Source organism: Ambystoma mexicanum, chromosome 10 (genome assembly GCF_040938575.1).
Source record: "Ambystoma mexicanum isolate Mex_15411 chromosome 10, UKY_AmexF1_1, whole genome shotgun sequence".
Taxonomy (NCBI): domain Eukaryota; kingdom Metazoa; phylum Chordata; class Amphibia; order Caudata; family Ambystomatidae; genus Ambystoma; species Ambystoma mexicanum.
In genome coordinates this window covers 1,674,921,414-1,674,935,326 of record NC_090932.1, presented here as the reverse complement: position 1 = coordinate 1,674,935,326, position 13,913 = coordinate 1,674,921,414, and positions in this window count along the sequence as shown.

The following is a 13,913-nucleotide window of genomic DNA, read 5'->3' as shown; positions in this document are numbered from 1 at the left end:
CCTATCATATTCATCAGTAGACAACTCAAGGGTAGAGAACTTAGGTGGGCTACTGTTGAAAAGGAATGTTTTAGTATAGTTTGGAGCCTTAGGCGTTTTAGGCCCTACCTTACGGGGTCCACCTTCAAGGTCCAAACAGATCATAAGCCCCTGAAGTGGCTTATGCAGATGAAGGGTGAGAATCCGAAATTGCTCAGGTGGTCGATTAGCCTACAAGGGCTAGACTTCACCATAGAGCACAGACCAGGGAAGAGTCACGATAATGCAGATGGCCTTTCCAGAAGGTATGTTGACCGTCTGGATGAGGGTGTCTATCCCGTGGGAGATTAGGCACCCTCCACCTCAGTCTGGGGGGGGCGACTGTGATGCCGGAAATGCATCTGAGGGACAGGGCCTCTGAATCCTTGTCCTTTTTCTGTTTTTACCGTGTGTTCTGTCATGTTTTCTGCCCAGGAGTCCATGAGGGACTCCTGGCAGTGCAGCTCTCTTTTGGTTTGGTGAACAGACCCATGGGATACCCTTATGGCACCCATGGGTAGGGGTACAACCCTGTGCCCCTAGTGTATGTTTTTGGGCACCTGTGGGTGGCCCACAGAGCAGGGTATGGGCTGGTGGCAGCTCCATGCTGAATTTGACAGGTGCTCTGGGTGTCCTCCATTTTGGGATACCCAGGCCCTGCCATTGGAATCAGTTGATTCCTGATAGGAAACAAGATGGCCCCTGTGGCCTCTTGCTTTCTATTGCCTGTTATCTTGTTTTTCCCAAAGTCCTGGGAAGCCCTGACTCTGTCCCTTCCCCCTGACTGGCTGTTGGGTGGAAGTTCCATATATGGTGTTGTTGTAAAGGCCCAGCTAGACTGACTGGAGCCTTCCCAGTGACTGTATGTTATGGGTACCTCCTGTGGGTGGGACCTGGGTGAATGGAGTGTGTGACCAATATACACTCCTTGTTGTGGTTGTCTGGTTTCTGGCATGAGAGACAAAGACTGAGACAGCCCTGCCCGAAACTGGCCTGAATGCAGTGTGTAGTGTTGAATGGCTGGGTACTTGTCCCAATCCACATTCCTTGTTGTGAGTGTCTGAAAGGGAGGAGTGTGGCCTGAATGCACTGTGTGCCTGATTGGCTGACTGACTGCATGAATGCCCTTCTGTGTGATTGGCTGCTGTGTGTGTGCCAGCAGTGTGGATGAGAGACAGAATAGTATATCTGGGGACCTCTCACCACTGGAAATTGTTCAGAAGCATTCAGAAGCTGAGTCTCCACTCAAGAGTAACTGGATTTGCTGATCCTCGACGTCCAGCTGGAAGAAGAAGACTTGCTGTGGCATTTGCTTCGACGGAACTGAAGGTTGTCGAAATCGTCGAGGACTGACCCGAGAGAGGACCTGGTAAGGCGCCCTCTTCCCGTGCTCCGAGGGACCATCGAGCACCGCTGAATCTTCGCCGAAGCGCCCTGGAAGTCAGACCCTCGAAAGGCTGCCGACCCGAGACGGGACCGCCGAGGAGATCGAAGTGAAGCACCCGGACCTCGACGCTGTCGAAGTCCATTGCCGTCGACCAGGGTTCGCAGGTCTGTGTAACCGCTGGAGGCCCGTCGAAGTTGTGTTGCCCAGCCGTGGGAACCACTTGACGCCGTGCCGCCGACGACCGGAGCCGTCCGCTCCTTGCCTAAGAACATTTGACTCGAAGGACTCCCTCGTCCGCACCGTCGACCGCTTTTGCCCTGCCGGAGAAAGTCGAGGACGACCAACGCGCCGAGGAGAATCCGCCGGTGGGTTTCCCGCCACCTCACGATCCCAAAGACTCGAGCGACTCGACGCCCTTGCTGGGCTCCCGTCTCTACAATCTTTGCGGTCCAGAACTATTGTCATCGAGGTGCCCCGCACACCTCCGCCTTGCAGGACGCCGACGCCCCGACGCCGACGAGCACCGCTCGGACGAAGCTGCCGCCTCTTCGACATCGTTCTACCTCGTTTGTCGACGGACGTTCGACGCCCCGTGCCTCCCGCTTGAAAGGGAAGGCATTCAAGAAGGGCCGTCGATTCCCCGTCGCCGAACCCCGAGGTCTTCGACGTTTCTCTACGCCTCTCGACGATCCGTGACTCCTGCTTAAAAGGGGGTCATTCAAGAAGGATCTGTCGACGCCTCTTCGAAGAACTCGACTCCACCAGGTACATTGGGGGGGTAAAAACATTGTAGGAGAGAATAAGACTGTTGAACAATATATGGACTGGGCTTGTGTCATATCCCTTTATTTTACAGGTTGCCCAGGTGGGGGGATCTCCACACAGAACTGTGTCCAGTAGCTAGGGCCAGTATTCTGCCTATTGTTTCAACCATCTTTTATCTCTCCTCTCTCTATTGCTGGTTTCCTTCTTATTGATCTGTGTGCCATTTTTACAGTATTGTGAATGCACTTTAATGAGGTCTAATATTAGTGGTACCACTTTAGAATTGTAGATATTTATCATTATTGGTTTTCCTGAGCACAAAGTGCATTGTTGTGATAAGTGTACATAACCCTTGAATATTAATTATATAAAGACTGTGTTTTCAGTAATACAGTGTGTGGACATTCCTTTGAGGGGGGCTTGGGGATACACTGTACTTAAGAACCAGCCTGCATCACCTCCTGAGAAGCTAGGCCTTGATTGCTCGTCCATCGCTACCGTAATCGAGAATCTTGGCTGGGGTCTTCTGTGCCTCTCCTCTACCATATAGAGAGCGGAAGTACAGACCCCCCCACCGGTCTTGACAGTGACCAACACTAGAAAGAGGGCTGGCACGCCCTTATCTTCATCAGAAGCTCCTCCCGACAAGGAGAGCAAAAAACTTTACGGGTTTGGCAGAAAGGTAGCCTCAACGTCCGCCTACCAAGCAAGGATTGCGAATTCCACCACCCTGTTGGCTAGTTACAATTGCCATCAATGGGAAGAAGTCGCGGCGCTCATTGCCTCTGCTCCAGAACCGTTAAAGGGCCAGCTGGCTCGGATCTCGGCAGAGGGGAGAGCCGTGTCTGGTTGCATTTTAAAAGCAACTTTCGACGCCGCTGACAACGCAGGGAGATTGATAGCAGAAGGTACTGTTATCAAGAGACATGCGTGGTTACGGCAGTCGGGATTCAAGACAGAAACCCAGGCTTCTTTAATAGACAAGCCAGTGGAACCCGACCTATTGTTTGGGAAAGCGGTCGAAGACGCACTTAAAAATGCCAAAGATGAATATGAGACTCTCAAATCCCTTGGCCAGCTTACCAACAAACCCCCTAACCAGAGGGGGAACAATAATTTTCGTCGCCCACGCGGCCAAAATTCACAAAGAGGCAACTATGCCCAGGGACAAGGTACACAATGGAATAACAACCAGCAGTCTACCCAGAGTTACGGCAGGGGTAACAAGAGAGGTCGTGGAAGAGGCAGAGGCAGCCCCAACAAGGGCGGTGGCACGCCTCCACCAAAACAGTGACGCTCAGTTCAGGGTCCCTTGCCACGCAACCCCAGTAGGGGGACGCATTTCCACCTTCACCCAGGCTTGGGAAGGGATCACCTCAGACAGATGGGTGCTGTCAACAGTATCCGCAGGATATTGTATAGAACTACTGCAGCGTCCCCGGAATCATCCTCCACGACAAAGAGTGCACTCCCTAGAGCATCAAAGGATCCTTCTCGAGGAGATCGCCATTCTGCTAGAAAAGGACGCGATAGAACTCGTCCCAGGACACCAGGTAAACAAGGGTATCTATTCAACTTACTTCCTTGTGCCAAAGAAAGATTTGACAATGCGCCCAGTATTGGACTTACGGCCTGCCAACAAATATGTCAAGCCCCAAAAATTCCGTATGACCACGCTACAAGAGGTAATCCCCCTCCTAAAAAAGGGGGATTACATGGCAACCTTGGATATGAAAGATGCTTATTTTCATATTTCCATGCTCCCAGCGCACAAAAAGTACTTGCGCTTCAAGGTGGACAGTCGCCACTACCAATTCAAGGTACTGCCCTTCGGGATAGCTTCAGCACCAAGGGTATTCACCAAGGTACTGGCGGTGGCGGCTGCACACCTACGCAGGGAAGCAATCCCGGTGTACCCTTATCTGGACGACTGGCTCATAACGGGGGAAACCCCAGGAATTTGCAGGTCAAACATTCAGAGGACTATCGACCTCCTCCACGAATTAGGCTTCTCCATCAACGAGAAAAAGTCAAGTCTGGTGCCAAGCACCTCAAAACAGTTTCTAGGAGCTATCCTAGATACTCAGAAAGGATTGACCTTCCCTTCGGAAGAGAGAATTCGGAATATACTTCTGCAAATTCCGCATTATCAGTCAGGTCAACAGATAACAGTACGCAAAGCTATGCGGTTACTGGGCATGATGGCGTCATGCATTTACCTGGTCCCCCACGCGCGTCTGCGCATGCGTCCCATGCAGGAATGGTTGGCGAAACAGTGGTCTCAGGCAAGTGGTCATTGGGACGATCTAGTGGTCGTTTCGCCAACACTCGTACAGAGCCTACACTGGTGGACAAGAGAGAATCTCGCAAAGGGGAAACCCTTTTACGATCCCGAAGTACAAGCCGTGGTGACTACAGATGCATGCCTGACTGGGTGGGGAGCTCACCATCTCCACCACACAGCTCAGGGTCTCTGGTCTCACTCAGTAGCCAAGAACCACATCAATCTGCTAGAGCTTCTGGCAGTATTCCGAGCGCTAAGGGCGTTCGAGCCCCATCTACTGAACTTGTCGGTGCAGATCAGGACGGACAGCACGACAGCCATGTTCTATCTGAACAAGCAAGGGGGGACTCGTTCGCCAAATCTGTCCAAGCTTGCCCAGAAAATATGGATATGGGCACTCAGACGGAACATCTTCCTGTCATCGCAACATGTTCCAGGGGAGCTCAATTCCCTAGCGGATGCTCTAAGCAGAAACTCCCTCCCAGAAGAACACGAATGGGTCCTTCACAGAGACGTAGTAGAAGATCTCTTCTCTCAGTGGGGTTTCCCCACTATAGACCTATTCGCCACAAGCGAAAACAAACAATGCCCAGGATTCGCATCCAGGTTCCCCCAGCCGGACTCCCAAGGGAATGCCCTGTGGATGAACTGGTCAGGGATGTTTGCGTACGCTTTTCCACCAACTCCTCTAATCAGGAAGGTGGTGTACAAGATGAACAAGGAATCTATGACGCTCATCCTAGTTGCTCCCATGTGGGCGAGACAACCATGGTTTCCACACCTACGCAGGATGGCGGTGTGCGAACCCATCAGACTCCCAGCCTGGTACAACCTACTGTCCCAGCAACAGGGTCAAACAGTGCATCAGGAACCCAACTCTATGAACCTAGCAGCATGGCTCCTGAAGTCATAGAGTTTGGACATCTCAAATTACCACAGAGGTGTATGGACATTCTAAAGGAGTCCAGGAAACCAAATACAAGGCACTGTTACTTTGATAAGTGGAAAAGATTCGTTATCTGGTGCCAGAATAAACAAATCAACCCGGTTGATTGCACTCCTTCCAACGTTGTGACATACATGCTCCACCTGCTGGATGCAGGGTTGGTTTTTAACTCGCTGAAAGTACACCTGGCAGCCCTCTCGGCTTACACCACATCCCATAACAAGGTCTCGTGGTGGAAAGTACCAGTGGTTAAAGCCTTCATGGAAGGAGTAAAGAGACTTCACCCTCCTATTTCGAACCCACCGCCAGGATGGGACCTCAACGTGGTGCTAGCTAAGCTCATGGGACCCCCATTCGAACCCATGCATAAAAGTAGTCTCAAACACCTGACTTATAAAACGGCCTTCTTAGTAGCCATTACCTCCATAAGAAGGGTCAGTGAAATTCAGGCTCTGTCAGTGCAGGATCCTTTCTTTACTATCCACAAGGACAAACTGGTTTTACGCACACACCCTAGGTTCTCACCTAAATTCATATCCAAGTTCCATGTAAACCAGTCCATCGAGCTTCCGGCTTTCTTCCAGAACCCGCAAAGCTCGGCTGAGGTGAAACTACACACCCTAGATGTGCGTAGGGCGGTCCTATACTATGTAAATAAAACCAGACCGCTAAGGAAAACAGATCAACTGTTTGTCTCCGTAGCTACAGGCAGAGAGGGGGATCGCGTCTCTAAGGGCGCTATCTCGAAGTGGATTATCAACTGTATACAGCTGTGTTACTCTCTTTCTGACAAGACTCTGCCTTTTACGCCAAGGGCCCACTCTACTAGAGGCATTGGTGCCACTCTGGCTTTCATTGCAAATGTTCCCCTCGACACCATTTGCAAAGCGGCTACTTGGAGCTCTATTCACACTTTTACTCAGCATTACTGCATTGACACTCATTCCAAGACAGATACACAAGTGGGACAAGCGGTTCTAAGACACCTGTTTGCTCATGACCCTTCTCACATCCCACCTCCTTCTTCTGGTACTGCTCGCTAATCTATGCACAGCATGTGATCTAAGCAGATTCCACAAGCCTCAGAAGGGATACATTACTCACCGTAATCGTATTTCTGATGCTTGTATCTGCTTAGATTCACATGCGACCCACCCTTCCTCCCCTCCGAGAGAAGGCGCATGATTGCTTGTAGTCTTACCTTTTCTGTCTATCTGCTTGGATTATCTGTACTCACGCTACTCCTCATGCTTCCTCATGTCAGAAAAAATACAATCTGAGGATCCTACACGCGTGAGGGATCTTGGGTACAGTGGACGTCACACTAGGGATAGTATTACTGGCACGCCTGTGTCGACGCCCATTTTCGACTTTCGAAAAACAAACTGTAATACTCCGCAGCTTCCACTAGATGTCGGCCTATGCACAGCATGTGAATCTAAGCAGATACAAGCATCAGAAATACGATTACGGTGAGTAATGTATCCCATATCGCAGTATTTACTTGAGGCGGTGGTGAAGTTTGAGATTAGCAAGTCCCTTTATAGTGATCATAGCATACTTACGGTCTCTTTCACCCTGGAGGGGCAGAAACCCTCCGGGTCAAGATATCTGACTAACATACACATAAATCCCTCTAAAAATAGATTGATATGGCATGAGGGAATCAAACATTGAAGAAAATACTTCTTTCTCCCATAATAATGTTGGTACATTGTTAAGATCTACACTAGATCTAATCTCGAACAAGAAGCGGGCCACTAAGTGCGGGGTTAAACATACCCACATTTATGATGGGATGGTAAAAGCGAATAAAGCGGCCCTTCATAAGGAAACCAGGTAACTCAGGAGATCCTCTCCAGATCTCGAAAGCTTGAATCTCAATTTTAGAAAGCTAAAACAATCTTATAAAAACTGGGTAATTGGCTATAAGCACTCCCACCACCAGGCAGAAAACGAACAGATCCTATCTGCCCTTAGGGATGGTTGTTCCAGACAATTTTAGCTATTGTTAAACAATCTGGAGTTTCTTCAAGTAATCTCCCAAACTAATCCTATTTCAGAGCAGGTATGGATGGGGCATTTTGATCAACTATATAGACAACAAGCCTCAGGTAAAAACTTCATTACGACCTTATCGCCCTGGTCTGTAAATTTTAGTGTCTCAGATGTAGTCGTAAATAAAATCAGCTAGTTCCTCGGGAGTTGGAGGCCCCAATGTCGAATGCACCATTCACAGGTAACTCGGGTGGATGGGCAAAGATTCTCTATTTCTTGTTCAAAGACGACGAAATAGTTATCGCCCAATCACTATTCTTGATGCAGACTCTTAAGATCTTTGCAGGACTTGTACTAAAGGAAGTAAACCGGTGGATGAAGCAAGAATGCATCCTTTCCCCTCAGCAATACAGGTTTAGAAAAGATACTGGGACAGAAGTGGGTGGCCTTCTTCTGACTACTCTTCAATCTAGGGCTTGGAAAACGGATGCAACTCCGATCTACCTGGCGGCCATAGACTTAAGTATGGCCTTTGATTGTGTGGACAGAGATATACTCTGGAGGAAATTGAAAAGTCCTGGGGATGCCCAAAAATTTGTTGTCTATTCCTATTCACCTACATCTTCACTCCCGTGTGCAGATTAGGTTGAATATGGACGGCCTTCTCTCCAGCCCTCTGGAAATTAGGAATGGTTTAAGACAGGGATGCCTCTTTGCCACGACACTTTTTAATCTCCGTTTCTGAAGTGAGTAATTGCCTGGAGAAAAGTTCCTTTATCCCCCCCAAAAATCGTTGTTTCCTCCATTGCCTGGATTGCTTATGCTGACGATTTCCTTCTTATGGATCAGTCCCCGAAAGGTCTGCAACGTATGATTCTTGCCTTTCATGAATACACGGTTGCCAACCACCTTAAAATTAACCCTAGCAAAACGGTCATAGTTACTCTTTCAAATAAAAAATAAAGAAAAGTGGAAGTCTAATTTTTGATTTCTGCTTAATGAAAAACTGCAGGTTCAGTTATGTTATTTTGCATTTATGTAGCGCCTTATATACCAGTGGTATGGTCTGAAGGCGCTGGTAGGTTGAACGCCCTTGGGAACCGAAGTTCGGGTCAGTAGAGAGAGTAGAGAGAGTCAAAAGGTGCGTGTGCGCACCAGGTATGTGTGCAGCTGGTGCAGACTTTGTGTAGTAGCTGCTTCTTAGAGGTAGGTGTGGTGGTTGAGAGATCAGGAGTATGTGTTTGTTCTGGCAGGATTTATCCAGACCGAGTGTGGCTGCATTAGGCCTGAGGAGAACGCCTGGCTGGGGGTGAGTAACCACCAGTGATTACTTAGTGATGGGCAGTAAGCGAGAGATGTTGATATGAGAACAGTTATACCGAATGGTGTCATAGTATCTCTGTGTTCTAGTTGAGTGGTGGTGTAAAGAAGAGAGTAAGCGTGGGGCGGGTAATTATGGTATATATGCTTTTTCAAATGTTCCCTGTGTTTCGAACCATACTATGTACGTCAGCAATGATATATCTGGGTTCCCCTATCTTTAACAAATAAAACCTAGGGTTGTATCAAGAGCACCTCCGAATAAAAGGAACACCTCTGATAGCCCAATAAAAAAAAAATAACTAACAAATTTGGGAAATTTTCAATCACTCCATTGCTTCGATACTTTAGGTTAAAAGGTTCTCCGAAAATGGTCTATTGTATAAAAAATGTTCAGGAAGTTGCAATGTTAGAAATTTCTAAAATAGAATCTAAAGTATTAAAAGGTATTAAGTATTGGCTTCTGAAATCTATCCCTTTTGAAGCATTGCATTATGAGTTGGGACTACTAACTGTGAATTTCTGGATCCGGTGGTGCAGGTTGTCACTCTACAGAAGACTTGTTCATGATTCGGGAGACAACCTATACATAATCTTGTGACTGTCTTAAAAGCGGCATGTCTGGACTTGACCAATTGGTCAAATTAAAAATCTCTAGTAAAGAAACCCTGTCAAAGCTGGGGGTGGATACCGACACTTTGATTAATAATCCTTTGCATGCGAACTACTTCAATGTGTAGATTGGTCTAATACCATTTCTAAGGTGGTTAATTCCAAAATATATTCTCATCTACTCACCCACCAGAAGGCGGTGGGTGTTGTGGAACCTTACCTGCTAAAATACCCTAGTCTAGTTCTCCGCAATGGGATAATGCGATTTCGCTTTAATGTTTGTAACACAGGCTAAATCATGGAGATTCGCTCAGGAAATAAACACAGAGAAGTAACTAACATCGAGTTTCTCTAGGTTTTGTCATCAGCTTGAAGAGAAAGAAACATTATACCATCTCCTGCTGGAATGTAAGCCACTAATGGCAGCACAAATCAAATATTTTGCTAAATTTGTAAACTCCACTGACCGGGTACTAACTGAAATGCTATGGTGGGAAATGATGCATGGTTTTGGAATATCACTAAAGAGAGCGGTTGTCCGATTTCTAGAAGATGTCTGCAACATTGTGTGAGTGAGCAGTTCCTGTGGTTTTAGCAATAATAAATTTAATGATGGTTTTTGTTCTGTAATACTTATGTTGCTTTTTTTTTTTTATTGTATGTTGGATTTTTACACTGTTTTTAAATTTTGTAAAGGTTTATTCAAACCAAATACAAATAAAATAAAAAATAAAAATCATATCACCTCATTCTTCTCCATCCAGACACTCGCAACACAGAATGTGGATTCGGACAAGCACTCTGCCATTCAGCACTACACACTGCATTCATACCAGTTTTGGGCAGGGCTGTCTCAGTCATTGTGTCAAACACCAGATACTAGACACCCACAACATGAAATGCGCATTTGTCACACACTCCATTCACCAAAGTGCCACCCCACAGGCGTACCCACAACATAGTCATTGGGAAGGCTCCGGCCAGTCTGGTCCACTGATTCCAATGACGGGGCCTGGGCATCCCCCAAAAACATACACTAGGAGTACAGGGTCGTACTCCCACCCATGGGTGCCATAAGGGTATCCCAAGGGTCGGTTTACCAGACCAAAAAGAGGAAGAGCCGCACCGCCAGGAGTCCCACATGAACCCCTGCGCAGAAAACAAGTCAGAACATACATAAGGCAATAAAGGACAAGGATACGGAGGCCCTGTCCCTCTGATGCATTTCCAGCATCACAGGGGACGCCCACAAGGATGGAGGAAAGGGGATGAGACATAGGAGTAAAAAGAGCTGCGAAGGCTGGGAATCCTCTGTAAAAAGAAGCAGTTTTGCTTAGTCTGAAAAACTGCTGGTCTCCTCTATAGTCAAACGTTGTCCTGTGGGTAAAACTGCCCCAGCCAAGGAGACTTATTCTCCTAAGAGCCACCCCTGGTGGCCATCTTCAGATTTGGTAGAGCACATAACGTGGCAGTATGAACCAAGAAGAGCCATAGAGGGGAAGGAGGATGCGAACCTATGCAAGGCCCATGCTGCAGAACAGGAGTAACTTGTTCCTTGTCCAGCATGGGGTCTTGCATCGATTCACATGCTCGTGAATATGATTACACAGCAGTACATATACACACCCACTGGAGGAGGGAAGGCTCAACAGAAGCATCTTCGAGCGCTTCCTCTTCCTCATGCGTTCCCCTCAGATGAAGGGGCTCCTGAAGGACATTGTGAATGAGGTCATCCCACAGGTTGCGCTGCCCTGACCCCCTCCTATGGGTACTCCTGCGCTCCCGGTTCCTGTGCCTGTCCTCCACCGGTTCAGGCCCTACCGGTTATCCAGACCCATACTCCTGCAGCACAGACTCCACCCCCTCAGCAGCTGCTGGATCTGTCTTTGGGTTCAGACCAGGGGGTCCCCACCAGCGCCAGTGCTTAAGGCCTGGACTCCCCGAAAAAGGGGGCGTAGTGGCGACACCCAGGACATCAAACCCTAGGCTTCTATGAGAGCCTTTCATGACTGCCTTCAGGGCCTTGCAGAGCGTACCACGAGCCGTTCTGGCATTCCGCTCCAGGATGTCCTGCAGGTGGCAAGAAAGGTCCGAGGCTGGTGTTTGGGTAGCCAGTCCTCCTTTCCTCCCACCCCCATCCTCTTCAGTGGTGGCTGCAGCCTTGCTGTATTCTAAATCATTGTCTTATCTTCCTCTGTGGGAGCTACCTCCAGCTGTCTGTCCAAGGAGGACAAGGCCCTTGAGTCTTTCGGCAAACAGTGCTACGCCATTTTAGGACTGCATTTGCGGCAAGCCGATGCTGAATTAGCCGCGGCAAACCAGAAGCTGTGGCGAGAGCTCTGGGAATTTCTGCCTGACCTTGCTCTGGAGAGGCAAGTCTCCTTCTAGGCTGACTTGGCAGACGCCCAGACGATTGCTCAGGACCTCATGGAGTCCTCAATGTCCCACATCGACACAGCCAGCTGAGGGCTGTGCTTGGGGGTCAAGATGAGACGAATGGCATGAATTCATGCCACTAAGTTTTCATCAGATGTGCAAGAGTGGATCCTGGATCTTCCTTTCGAGGGCTCAGAACCTTTTCATTTGTCCACCGATAACGAGTTGACGAAGAGGACCACACAAACCACCAAGTACTTGGCCTTCTCCAGCTTGGGGTCTGGCATGGATTCACATGCTCGTGAATTCCCCCGTCGTCAGGCTGGCAATCCTCGGTAAAGAAAAAATCAGTATCAGTTTCGTTTCTGATCTGTCTTTCGTAGTAGTAACCAATCACTGATCTCTGCGTCATACTGACCACAGCCAATGACTGCCCTCTACCTAAGCCCCGCCTCTGGCAGCCATCTTCAGATTTTTACCGCACGTTCAAGTGTTGGGATCCTCGTGCTATTGCTCTCGAGAGTTAGTGCTATTTTTTCACGTTTTTTTCTCAAAAAATTTCTCTTTTCGGTCAAAAGAGCCTCAAGCTCCACCGTTTCTTCATCCGATCAACGGGGACCCGTGTCGGATTCGTCTACGCCCCTCAAGGGTGAAGATTTCGTCGAGCCACGCTTTTGGAGGACTCAAGAAGTTTCTCAGGCCCATCTCTGACATGGCCCAGGAGAAGGGAAGCTCGACGCCCGGAAAGCTGTTCAGGGTCTGCCCTGGATGCCAGCTTCAGAATGTCTTTGAGGACGAACACTCCCTTTGTCTTTACTGCCTACATGAGGACAAGACGCACGTGGAGAAGGACTGTGCGTTTTGCGGCAATATGTCGGAGCGGACCATGAAGGACCGCCATCAATGTCTCGCCAACTGGCTGGAAGGGAAGAGCCCGTCAGGCGAGAAGAAGTCCGAGTGGTCTTCTAAGACCTTTGAGGACGCCCCGGCGACGGGGGTCCAACAGAAGGCCAAGCACCGCGAGTCCGCTAGCGCCGAACGGTCGGGCTCTACGGGCGCCAGGCAGGGCGCATCCTCCCCGTCGCCATCAACCACGAGCCAACGCTCTGGTTCAGGTAAGAGGAAGGCCGAGCACCCGGCGAAGCTCCTGGAGAGACCCCGGTCGAGCTCGAAGGCCCCATCGGAGGGGGAGCGAGGCAGTGACCCTCCCCCCCCCCCCCCCCCCCCCCCCAAGGAGAAGGCGGTGAGCGCACCTAAGGTGGTGAAAGGACCGTCCAACTACTCACGGACCTGGGATTCTCCATAAACTACACCAAGTCCCACCTGGTGCCCGCGCAAGACGCACTGTTTCTGGGAGCGAAGCTCAACACAGTGTCGCTTCTGGCCTCTCCGTCGGAGGAAAAGACGAGGGCCATCTTGGGCAAGGTGCAGCGGATGCTGGTTGCGGACGCGGCCAGAGTGAGGTCCATCAAGTCCCTCCTCGGAATGATGTCTTCTTGCATTTACCTCATCCGCCTGTGCAGGCTCCGGATGCGCCCGTTGCAGGAGTTCCTGGACGCACGCTGGATCCAGACGACGGGCAGCTTTGAGGAGAGGATCACACTCGACGAGAGTTTCCGACGAGCGATCCGGTGGTGGGGCACCCACGCGCATCTGACGGCGGGCATGGACTTCCAGACCCCCGGCCACCAGGAGACCGTGACCACGGATGCCTCCCTGGAAGGGTGGGGAGCGCACACCGAAAATCTGCACGCGAGAGGCCTTTGGCTTCCGACGGAGAAGTCCCTCCATATCATCGTCCTGGAGCTCCGTGCAGTGTTTTGTGCCCTCAGGTCCTTTCTTCCGTCCCTCAAGGGCAAGGTGGTGAGGATCTTCACCGACAACACCACCACCATGTTCTACATCAGGAAACCGGGCGGAACCAGGTCCCCAGCCCTGTCCAAGGAGGCGCAGGATCTGTGGCATTGGGCCATCACCCAAGGGATGTTTCTGGTGCCGTTTCATCTGGCAGGGATAAAAAACACCATCGCCGACTTGCTCAACAGAGAGCTGCGCTTGTGCCACAAGTGGGAACTACGACAGGATCTAGTGGACCGCCTCTTCCGACGGTGGGGCACACCCCAGATCGATCTGATCGCGACGGCGATAAACTCCAAGTGCCGGAGGTTCGCCAGCAGGTTTCCCCAGTCGAGGAGCATGGGCGATGC